The sequence below is a fragment of the Petaurus breviceps genome, unplaced genomic scaffold (genome assembly GCF_028583685.1).
Source record: "Petaurus breviceps papuanus isolate PSGF00001 unplaced genomic scaffold, PetGlider_PUasm1.0 91133, whole genome shotgun sequence".
In the NCBI taxonomy this organism is placed as follows: Eukaryota; Metazoa; Chordata; class Mammalia; order Diprotodontia; family Petauridae; genus Petaurus; species Petaurus breviceps.
The window spans coordinates 70,707,151-70,719,718 of NW_027187419.1; the positions used below are offsets into that span (position 1 = coordinate 70,707,151).

The 12,568-nt window shown below is 35.5% G+C and overlaps 1 long non-coding RNA gene across 1 annotated transcript in view; it reads right to left on the reverse strand.

The window, feature by feature from the left end:
- Positions 1 to 1,143: 1,143 nt before the first annotated feature.
- The window catches only part of LOC138154826 (uncharacterized), a 68,185-nt gene continuing 56,760 nt past the window's right edge, over positions 1,144 to 12,568 (reverse strand). The window contains exons 2-3 of the long non-coding RNA XR_011166685.1: positions 5,428 to 5,484; positions 1,144 to 1,272 (exon numbers count right to left, since the gene is read on the reverse strand). This is a non-coding gene — a long non-coding RNA (uncharacterized lncRNA). The remainder of the gene's footprint in view (positions 1,273 to 5,427; positions 5,485 to 12,568) is intronic.

Genomic DNA, 12,568 nt, shown 5'->3' on the forward strand with positions numbered 1-12,568 from the left:
CATATATATTTGTATTGTTCCCCCCCTCCCTAAAAAGGAGGGTAAGCCCCTTGAGGTCAAAGACTATTTTGTTTTTGTCTTTTGTTTTCCCTGATGCCTGACAGGGTCTGGCAAACAGTTCACACTTAATAAATGTTTGTTGGTTGATTGGTTCACTTAAATAAAAACATAGAACATTTAACAAATTTGCATATGAAACAAAACTAAGAGAGATAGCTAACTTAAATGAAAATCAGGAGTTAACAATAATTTAATGGACTTTTGAACATGGTTGTTGCTCAGTTGTTCAGTTATGTCCAACTCTTTGTGACCTCATGAACCATACACACCAGACCCTTCTATCCTCCACTATCTCCCAAAGTCTGTCCAAGTTCATGTTCATTGATTCCATAACATTATCCATCTCATCCTCTGTCATTACCTTTTCCTTTTGCCTTCATTCCTTCTCAACATCAGGGCTTTTTCCAATGTGTCCTGCCTTCTCGTTATGTGACCAAACTAAGCTTCAGCTTCAGTGTTTGACCTTCCAATGAAGAGTCTGAATTAAATTCTTTAAGTATGGATTGATTTTATTTCCCTGCTGTCTAAGGGCCTCCCAAAAGTCTTCTCCAGCATCACAATTTGAAAGCATAGATTCTGCAGTGCTCGGATTTCCTGATAGTCCAATTCTCAAAGCCATACATTGCTACCAGAAGAACTATAGCTTTGAACCTGTGTCATCAAGGTGATGTCTCTGCTTTTTAATGTGCTCTCTAGATTTTCCATTTCTTTCCTTCCAAGGAGGAAGCATCTTTTAATTTCATGGTTTCAGTTTCTGCCTGCAGTGATCTTTGAGCCCAAGAATATAAAAATCTGACACAGTTTCCATTTCTTCTCTCTCTATTTGCCAGAAAGTGATGAGACCAGTTGCCAAGATCCTAGTGTTTTCATGCGTTAGGTGTCAAGCCAGCTTTTGCACTCTCCTCTTTCCCCCTCATCAAGAGGCTCTAATTCTTCTTTAATTTCTGTCATCAGAGTGGTATTATTGAATATATTGAACATTAAGCCAATTCTAAAATTAAAACTATAAAATCTTAAATTTAACACAAAAATCAACTTCACAAGTACAAGATAAATGAATGAAATGAAGAAAGGATAAAAAAAGCTTTTATTTAGTGCTTACAATATGCCAAAAACTGTGCTAAATACTGGAGATACAAATATAAAAGCACCATTATTCCTGCCTATAAGGACATATATATGGAAGTGATGGCCAAGGAAATATGTTTTGATCTGAAAAATAAAAGATATAGTGAGTAAAACATCGGAGAATCAAATTATACCCCCTTTTCCAGAAATAATGGTATCATTGATTTGCTATTTCCCAGAGCAAGAGATTGGGGCGGGGAGGATAAGTAATAGAGGTAGGGTGAGTGGGAAGAAGATTTCCCAAGTGGATTGGTGGGAAGTATATTCTGGTGCTGTAGAGCTGGCTAAATAAAATGAACTATTTGATGAATTATATTACTTATTTTATTAAATAATTTTATTATTTATTAAATGAATAATTTAATAATAATAATTTAAATATTTAAATAAAAATAATAATTTAATAATAACCAATCAGGACAATTGAGACCCAGGGTCACAGTTCTAAAACTGAGTGCATTAAGTCCCCTAGGGCATGATCTCTGCAGATCCAGTGTTCCAGAGGATTCAGCAGCAAGTCAGTTGTCAAGAAGATGGCCAGGTTGGACAGATGGAAAAAAATATGGGAGAAGATAGAAGTATGACTAGATAGCAGTTCATATGAAAAAATATGAGAATGTTAGTAGACTACAACATTAATGTGAGTCAAGAGTATGTGGTAGCTACAGAAAAAGTTTGTGAAAATAGGCTACATTAAGAGAAATATAGTCTCTACAATAAGAGATGATCATTCTACTATGAATGATTCTGAAGTATTTTCTTCCATTATGGGTACCACATTTTAGGAAGAACATTGATAAACTGGAGAATCATTAGGGAAGGCTGATCTTAAGATCATGTTATACAATGATTACTTAAAGAAACTAGAGCTATCTAACCTGTACTAGAGACTGGATGTGGACATAATGGGTGTCTCTGAGTATTTTGAAAATTTGAAAAATTGTCATACAGAAGAACAATTAGCCCTGTTCTGTTTAAGCACAAAGAAACAGGCAGAAAATGCAGATGGGAAGATATGGAATGGACTTAAGTCAAAACCTCCTAACAACTAGAATAATCCAAAGTTGAATGGGCTACCTGAATGAGAGGTAGATTTTCCCTAAATAGTCTTCATGCCAAGCCTTGATAAGTACTTGTTAGGTCTGGTACAGAAAAGATTCTGATTCAACTATGAGATGGACTAGATAGAATCTTTTGAAATAGAAAGAGATATGAGGAGATGCTAGTTTATAAAATATGATGTAACTAGATCAATTTTACTCATGTATCCTGAAAGCACTAATATATACTTTATATAAACTCAAGGAAGAGTTTATTCCTTGGGCAAGAACACATTATTAGCATTTTCATTCCTTGAAAAGGATTTACTACATTCCTAAATTCACTGTGTGACTGAACCTACCATATCATAAATAAAATAGCTTTTTTTTAAGGTTTTCTAATATTAAAATCATACTCAAACATTAATATGGGTTTACTTGGAATAGCTAGAATATTTGACTGTTTCTGAAACAGAATGTGATTATATTCAACATTCTTTTTCAGAAACAGCTCTCTCCATCCTGAATATAATCTCTGGAAGATGGAGATAAGAAAATGTTAAATTCAATTTTGAATACAGATGGCTCAGATGTAACCCGACTATTGAAAACAACAAAAGTAACAGCTTTTCTCATTATTTTCCACTGTGAAAAATTACAAATAAAGTGACCACCTGTGTTCATTAAACTAGTTTGTTAAACTTTTGACTGACACCACCTACATATGATGGGGGAGGGTGGACCAGCTTTCATTTCTCGAAGTTTTGCCTTTTTCTTCATTTTTTTTAATCAAAGTCAATGTATTTTTAAATGAAAAACCACACATTACACTCTGTTATTTTGCATATGGCCCCTGCTGAGTAAATTTGGCAATTGTTCACAGTTCATATTTGCTTATACTTTCCCCTTCAGTTAGTCAAAGGAGAAAGCACAGTATGGTGGAAAGGGTACTGGTGGAGCTAGAGTTGGAGTTAAAATAAGACCTTAGGGGGTACAGTGAATAGAGCACTGACCCTGGGGTCAGTAGGACCTGTGTTCAAATTTGGCCTCAGACACTTAACACAAAAACTAGCCGTGTGACCTTGGGCAAGTCACTTAACCCCAATTGCCCTCCAAAAAGAAAAAAAAAAAAGCAAGACCTTAGCTCCAATCCTGCTAGATACTGAGGATACAAGTACAAAGAAAGAAACAATCCATACTAGCAAGGAGACAGCAAATACACATACACATATATAGCATGATATAAAGTGGATAAATATACATATATATATATATATATTATGCACATACACATATATATAATAGTTTGGGAGGGAATTATTGCAGAAGGGGGATCAACAAAGTTTTCATGACCAAGATGGTGTTTTAAAATACAAGCTAATAAGATATTATTTTAATATCTTAAAGGAATAAAATAACCCTATAAAGTGCAGACAAGGAGAAAGGGCATTCCAGGCATGTGGGTTAGCCAGAGAAAAGTTGTGGAGATGGAATATGTAGTGTTGTGTGTGAGGATTAGAAAGAAGATCCAGTTTAGCCAGATCACAAAGTCTTGGATAGGAATTATGTCAAATGGGGCTAGAAATATAACGGTGGGACATTCAGGGCTTTAAAAAAAACCTAAACAGAGGAGTTTGTACTTTATCCTAAAGGCAACAGAAAGAGTCCCTAGAGTTGAGTAAGGGTGTATTCTGGTCAGATTTGCATTTAAGGACAATTACTTGGAGAACAATGTATAGGACGGACTAGAGAGGTGAGAAATTTGAGTCAGGGAGACCAATTAGGGGATTTTCACAATGATCTGGCAAAGAGATGATAAGGACTCAGACTTCAGTGGTAGCTATGTGAGGGCTGGATTGCAAAAGATGCTTTTAAGGTAGAGATAACAAGATCTGACAACTGACAGTATACTTGGGATCAGGGAAAATGAAGAGTATGGGCTAGATAATGACTACATTTCAAACCTGGGAGACTGGAAGGATGGTGGTGTCTTTGACAGAAGTTAGGAAGTTTAGAGGGGAGAGGTTAGGGGGAAAGATCAATTTTGGATCATGTTGAGTTTAAGATGTCTCCAAGACATCAGTTTGAAATGTCCATTGGCAGTGTGACATGGGACTAAAACTCATGGAAGAGACAGGCTAGACACATATAAAACTGAATTATCCTCATAGAGATGGTAGTAGTTACCAAGAGAAAACATAAAGAAAAGAGGAACTACCACAGAATTTTGGAGAATACCCACTATTAAGAGATGTGCTATGGATAATGAGCCAGGAAAGAAGACTGAGAAAAAGTAATCAGGTGGGGAAGAAGAGAACCAGGAGAGAAGACTGTCTCAAATTCCTAGAGAGGAGAGAGAACATCTGGGAGGAAAAGTTGGCCTACAGCGTCAAATGCGCCATTTCTTTGCTTTTTTTTTTTTACTTTTGTTTTTTTGGAGGGGGGAAGGTATGGCAATTAGTGTGTCAAGTGACTTGCCCAAGGTCACACAGCTAGTTTTTGTGTTAAGTGTCTGAGGTCAGATTTGAACTCAGGTCTTCCTGACTCTGGGGTTGGTGCTTCATTCACTGTGCCACCTAGCCACCCCTAGCCATTTCTTTATCTACAAAATAGGGATAACAGTACATGCTATTTAAGGCCTTTGTGTAGATTAAATGAAATTACATGGCACAATGTATTGAGCACTGAGCCTGGAGGCAGAAAAAACTGAGTTCAAATCTGGCCTCAAATGCTTACTAGCTGTGTGGCCCCAGATAAATCATTTAACCTGTTTGCCTCAGTTTCCTTAACTGTAAAATGTAAATAATAATAATAGCACCTACCTCCCACGGTTGTTGTGAGGGTCATACAAGATAAAATTTAAATCACTTATCACAGTGCCTGGCACATAGTAAGTGCTATAGAAATGTTAGCTCTGAGGAAGGAGAGGAGGAGGAGAATGAGGAGAAAGGGGAAGAGGAGGATATAAATATCTTTATAAACAAACTCTTTTAAAATGTCTGTTTTGTGTTCTCATTTTTCTAATTGATTATCTAAGCAAGCAGGGAATGAATATAGTTTGTTAGTATTGGGCCTACCAAATGATACCAGGGATCAAGAACAAACCAGCTCAGTTCATTCAAGGCAGTTTGGTGGTGTAATAGATAGCATTGAACTTGAAATCTGGAAGATGAGTTCAAATCTTGTCTTGGACACTTACCAAGTGTGACCCTGTACAAATCACTTGACCAACTTCTCTTGATTTCAGTTTCCTTATCTGTAGAGGGAATAAATAATAATACCCATTTAACAGGGTTATTGTGAGGATCATGAGATAACATTTGTTAGAGGCAACATGGTGGTACACTTGGAGTCAAGAAGACCTGAGTTCAAATCTTGCTGTTGATATTACATATGTGATGCTGGGTAAGTCACCTAAAATGTCTCAGCCTCAATTTTCAAAATCTCAGCTGTAAAATAAAGACAATAATAGTACCTACCTCCCAGGGTTTTTGTCAGTATCAAATAAGATATTTAAACCGTTTTGCAAAGTGCTATATAAATGCTAGCTGTTATTATTGAATTCCTACCAAATATTCCCGATTAATTCTATCAGAATTAGCTGGTATTAAAGCAGAAGTTTTCAATTTGTTGATCTGTAATGGATCACTGTTTTTATTAGTCAAAAAGAACTTTATCTGTACCAAGTTCCACCATTTCCAATCACTCCAGAAAATAAATGCTTCTCATTCTGTTTATTTGAGGCAAAGGCAAACCACAAGGCCTGAGAATCCTGTATGGGTGTTATGAGTATGCCAACTTTGTTCCTTTGTTTGAGCATGTCAAATTTGTATTTGCTTAAATATCAGTTGCCTGCTTTATGTTGGAAAATTAATACCACATATTTGCTAAAGTCGAAAGTGCTATTGTAATAAAGAAGCACATTCATCATTTTTATTTGCTTGAGTATAGGATGTACAGGGATTATTAACCCAGAAAATACAAAATTAATGGCAACTTCCAGAAAAGACCAAAAGTTCAGAAACAAAGTTTAATCTAGTGACTGGGTCAAAAATATAGGCTGACCCAAACTTCATCCAGGCATTCTGAGTTGAAAGGGTTTTCAGGAACATTATGTTCCGACTAGAAGTGATTTCAAGGGCTCACTAGGATTGATGATCTGACCTTTCAGTCATGAAAAAGATATCTGACTTTATATTTATTTTGTAGGTCACTATGAAAATGTGCTGTTACATAGGGTTCCTTTATATGTAAGGAAACTTTATTTTTTATCTCAGTTTCAATTCTGTCTCTTCATTAAACTAAAATCCTTTCCCTACAGAGTTTCTTTTTCTAAAGTAAACCTTAATGTAAATACACAATGGCATACATGTGAGAAATCATGGGATTTGTGGGATGTCATGTTTGCAATTAACTTAAAATGATCAATTGAAAGCTGATTTGGGTGTGACCTCAGGCGAGTTACTTAACCACAATTGCCCTCCAAAAAGCCAAAAAAAAAAAAAGAAAGAAAGAAAAAATAAGAAAGTTGGTTTGGGAGGTGGAGTCAAGATGGTGGAGAAAAGGCAGGGAAACACCTGAGCTCTCCCAAATTCCACTCCAAACAATATTAAAATAATGCCACAAAATGAATTCTGGACCAGCAGAACCAACAAAAGGAGAGGGTGAAGGAATTTTCCAGCATAACACAAGTTAGAAAGTTGGCAGGAAAGGTCTGTCTCAATGGAGTGAGAGTAGTGTGCGTTCCAGTGCAGGCCCTACCCGGCCAGGACAGCAGCTGGCATTGAGGAAAATGAAATTGGCAGCAATGGCTTTCAGCACTCTCAACCCACAGACAGTAAAAGGGTCAGATGACTGGTCAGAAGGAGATTACAGAAGACCATTTGCTGGGAGAAAAACTCTGTTGCATTGCCCACACACGGTACCTGGTCACAGTTCTAGGTCAAGAAGTATCAGGAATAAGGACCCTAGTCACAGTTCCAAGGCTGAAATGAGTACTTTTCATATGACTACAAATTGTTTTAAATTCTTTATCTAAAAACTGCCTGTTCGCATCCTTTGACCATTTATCATTTGGAGAATGGCTCATATTTTTAATGTTTTATCAAAGTTCTTTATACATTTGATATATGAGCTCTTTTACTGAGAAATTTAAAAAATTTTCCCCCAATTTTCTGCTTTCCTTCTGATCTTGGCTACATTTGTTTTATTTGTACAAACCATTTTTAATGTAATCTAATTTATCCATTTTATACCTCACACCGCCCTCTGATCTCTTATTTATTTCTAAATTGTTTGCCTATACATATTGATAGGTAATATGTTCCATGTTCTTCCAGTTATCTTGAAATATCTCTATATCTAGGTCGTGTATCCATTTTGATCTTATATTGGTAAATGGTGTAAGATATTAGTCTATGTCCAATTTCTGCCAGACTGTTTTCCAGTTTTCCCAACAATTTTTACCAAGTAATAAATTCTTATTCCAAAAGCTTAAGTCTTCATACTTGTCAAATACAAGGTTACTATATTTATTTGATGCTATAAATAGTATGTCTATTCCGTTCCACTAATCTACCTTTCTGTTTCTTAGCCAGCACAAGATAGTTTTGACAATTACTCCCATATAATATAGTCTAAAATCTGGTACTAGTAAGCTTCCTTCCTTTACATTTTTTTTTCATTAGTTCCTTTGATATGCTTGACTTTTTGTTCTTCCAAATGAATTTTGTTATTATTTTTTCTAATTTGGTAAAATAACTTTTTGGTAATTTAATTGGGAAGGCATAGAATATATAAATTAGTTTGGGTGTAATTGTCATTTTTGTTACATTAGCTCTACCTACCCATTAAGAATTAATATTCGACCAATTATTTAAATCTAATTTTATTTATAAAGTTTTTCTATAATTTTTTCCTATAGTTCCTGGGTTTGTTTTGGTAGATGTACTCCCAGGTATTTTATACTATCTAGAGTTATTTTAAATGGGGTATTTCTTACTATCTCTTCTTGCATAGTTTTGTTTGTAATATATAGGAATGCTGAAATTTATATGGATTTACATTATATCCAGCTACTTTAATAAAATTATTGTTTCAACTAACTTTTTAGCTGAGTCTTTGGGATTTTCCAAGTATATCATCATAACATCTGCAAAAAGAGGTAGTTTTATTACCCCGTTCCCTATTCTTATTCCTTCTATTTCTTCTTCTTCTCTTATTGCTATTACTAGGACTTCCAACACAATAATGAATAATAATGGGTGGGCATCTTTTGTTTCAAACCTGATCTTACTGGGAAGTCTTCTATCTTATCTCCATTACAAATAATCCTTGCTGGTGGTTTTAGAAAAACTATTGATCAATTTAAGGAAAAATTCATTTATTCCAAATATTTTGAGTGTTTTTAATAGAAATTAGTATTGGACTTTATCAAAAGATTTTTCTGCATCTATTAATATAGTCTTATGACTTTTTTACTTTTATTATTGATATGAGCAATTATATTAATAGTTTTCCTTATGTTAAACCATCCCTGCATTCCTGGTATAAACCCTACTTGACCATAATGTAAAATCTTTGTAATCAAATGTTCTAAAACCTTTGGTCTTTTAGTGTAGAAGTTAGTAGGTTTTGTGAAATCCTGATTATATCTCTGCAGTATTTAATTTGGTTTTTTTTCTTTTTTCTTGCAATATTTTCTCCTTAACCTGGGAGTTTTGAAACTTAGCTATGACATTCCTACAAGTTCTCCTCTTGGAATCTTTCAGGTGGTGAACAACAGATTCTTTTTCCTATTTCTACTTTATCATCTTGTTGTAAAACTTCAGGGCAACTTTCCTTAATAATTTTTTATAATATTGTATCAAGATTCTTTTTCTGATTATAACTTTCAGGTAGTCCAATAATTCTTACATTGTATCTCCTCGATCTGTTCTCCAGATCAGTTGTTTTTCTAATGAAGTATTTTAGATTCTCTTCTAGTTTTTTCTGCTTTTATTATTTGCTAGTGTCTTATAATATCATTCGATTTCCCTTGCCCAGTCCCAGTTCTCTATTTTCTTCTTTAAAATGTTGGACTTCTTTTTCCATTTGGTCTCTTTTCTTTTCACAATTTTCTTGGATTTCTCTTATTTTTTCCAAAATTTTCCTTGATCTCTTTTATTTGATTTTTGAAGTCCTTTTAAAGTTCTTCTAAAAATTCTTTTTTGGGCTTGGGACCATTTGATGTTACTCTTTGGAGTAGGAATAATTTTCTTTACCTCACTCTCTTCCTCTGAATGTAAACCTAGACCTTTTTAGTTTCTTTTTTCTTTGCTTAGTCATTTTTATTTTTATTTTGTTTGATTGTATTTTCAGAAATTTATTATTGTAACCAAGTTTTGATCCCAAATTGTGGGTAATGGTGTCCCAGGCCTCATTTTCTGAATGTTATTTTCTGAATTCTATCCAGGGACCCAAACTTAATCACTCCTCTCCTCCAAACAGGATGCTTTCAGAACAACCTGGAAAGACTTACATGAACTGATTCAAAGTGAAGTGAGCAGAACCAGGAGAACATTGTACATAGTAAGTATTGTACGATGATCAATTTTAAATAACTTAGCTATTCTCAGCCATACAACAATCTAAGACAGTTATGGAGGACTTGTGATGAAAAATGCTATCCATTTCCACGGAAAGAATTGATCAAGTCTGAATGCAGATTGAAGCATGTTTTTTTACAAAAAATTTTCTTTGATTTTCTTGGGGGTTTTTTTGTGTCTGTTTTCTTCCACAATATGACTAATATGGAAATATGATCCAATTGCTTCCCTTCTCAATGAAAGAGGAGGGTACAAAGTGGGGGAAAGAATTTGGAACTTGTAATTTTTTTTTTGCTTTTTTGGAGGGCAATTGGGGTTAAGCGACTTGCCCAAGGTCACATGGCTAATTTTTGTGTTAAGTGTCTGAGGTTGAATTTTAACTCAGGTCCTCCTGATTCCAGGACAGGTGCTCTATTCACTGCACCACCTAGCCTCCCCACTTGGAATTTTTTAAATCAAATGTAAAAATTGTTTTTACATGTAAATGGAAAAAATTTTTTAAAAAGAAAGTTGATTTCCTAGTGTATCATTTTGTGGTTTGACTACCTTATTGATAGTGAAAGAGGATCTTTGAGGAATATAGGAAAGTAGTCATTCCATCTTCTTCCTTTTCCTCCCTTCCTCTTTCTGATGGGGACTGCATTTTGGTCCAGGGAAGAATTAGGGTCAGGAGTTCATAGGATTCATAGTTCAAGGTTGGAAATTACCTTAGAGATTAGCAAATCCAACACCCTTATTTTATAGACTAGAAAGATATCCAGATATGCTCAAGGTCACACAGGAAAGGAAGTAAGAGTTGGTATTTGGCCTTAAAATCTCTGATACCAAAACTCTTTTTACCAAACCACAAAAATACCCCACCTCTTCACTGCTCAGAGACTTTCTAAAAGAACTCCATACCCAAGGGCAAGGGAGGATTAACATCCTATTTTCCAGTTTAAAAAAGAAAATTTAAAGAAAGAGAAAAGGTAAGAAACTAAAGGCACCTTGGGACTAGAGTCCTTGTCTTAAAATCTTTTAAATCCCTTCAGGGTACTAAGCCTCCATAATTTGTCCCCATCTCCAATACCCCAACCCCTTTTCCTCTTCTCTCATAAATCATACTTTGATCTCTTTTTCCCCTTCCCAGCCCAAGGAAAGAGTTCTAAGAACTGAACTGTGGATTTGGGGGGCAGGAGCAGGGAAGGATTGAGGGAGTCAAATCTCAACAGATATATACAAGGTTTTTGTTGTACTATAAATAATAATATAGAACAAAAACAAAAAAACTCATAAATTAGAACATGAAACTAGTCAGAACAAAAAGATTTCTGTTGGGTTTTTTTAAACAATTTTCTTTTTTTTTGAGAAAGGAGAAACTGACATCCACTAAAGAAATTTGAATGAGGACAAACCATTTTATTCTCAATGCAACAAAAGACATCATCACTCTTTTTCCATGCATTCTTCTAATCAAAGTAGACACATTTCTACATTAATTAATGGTAAAATCTGAATCTTCCCCCACTCTTTCCTCTCCTCTGTTGTTTGTCTTGGCTCCTAGGTATTACTGTGCTGTGCTGGAAAGAAGCCAAAGCTTGAATCATCTTGAGGCCAAGGCACTAGAGCTGTGAAAGCTATTTGATTCACGTTGGTCACACCATATTTATTTCTGTGATATGATTCTATATTTGCAACCAGGTAGGCAATTCTGCATAATGTCTGCCAAGCAAGGGATTAAAATCCTGCCCCAGGTTGCCCTGAAACTGCTGCCAACAACCCACCAATTAGTCTTTAATAGAACAGCAGGAGTTCCTTGGGGGAACGTGGACAACCATAATTGGCAGCTGGCATCTGATTCCCCAGAAGGTGGAGGAATACAAGCTAGCAGCAGGGAGACTATTGGGACAGACAAGCAGCAGTGAGAGAGGTGGTGGGCAGGTGTGTGGCTAAAGCCGACTCTAAGCTTTGGTATATAGACACTCTGTGTTTATGCCTTAAGGTGCGGGCAGCACCTAGTTTGACTGTGGTGAATGAAGACTTTTGTTATGGTTTGCTCTTGGTGATTTTTGCTTCATTTGTGTCTATGTTTTTTTCACTTGAGTATGAAACATTCTGTGCTTAACAGACTGAACAGAGCCACTGTGATGCACTTTATTTCCTTGGATGACAAATTATCTGCCCCTTTTTATCATAGCCCTCTTGTTCAAGGTGACCCTAGAGGAGGTGAGTAAGGAAATGAAGGCAGTTATTTGAACAATTCAGGCAAAAACTGGAAAAACACACTTAAGTTGACATACATTGTTAATTATACAGGTAACTTGAATGTAGGTCAAAAAGATATTGATAATGAGGTAGATGGGAAAAAAAATAATCAATTTAACATTTCTTCCTTCTCATTTAGATACAGGGGAAAGAAGGTAGGGGAAAAAAATAAGCATTTATATAGCACCTACTATGTACCAGGCACTGTACTAATGGGTTTATATAAATATTAACAATAATAGGTAACATTTACATAGCACTTACTATGTTCCCAGCACTGCTGTAAGTGCTTTACAGTTATTATCTTATTTAATCCTCAAAGCAACCCTCCAAGGTAGGTGCTATTATTATCCCCATTTTACAGATGTCCACCTGGGCTACATGGCTAATCTGAGGCAAGATATGAACACAGGTCTTCTTGACTTCAAGCTCAACTCTCTATCCCCTGTGCTATCAGCTTCCTCTCAGGGTAATGAGACTAACTATGGAGTCAGTGGGCCTGGGTTCAAA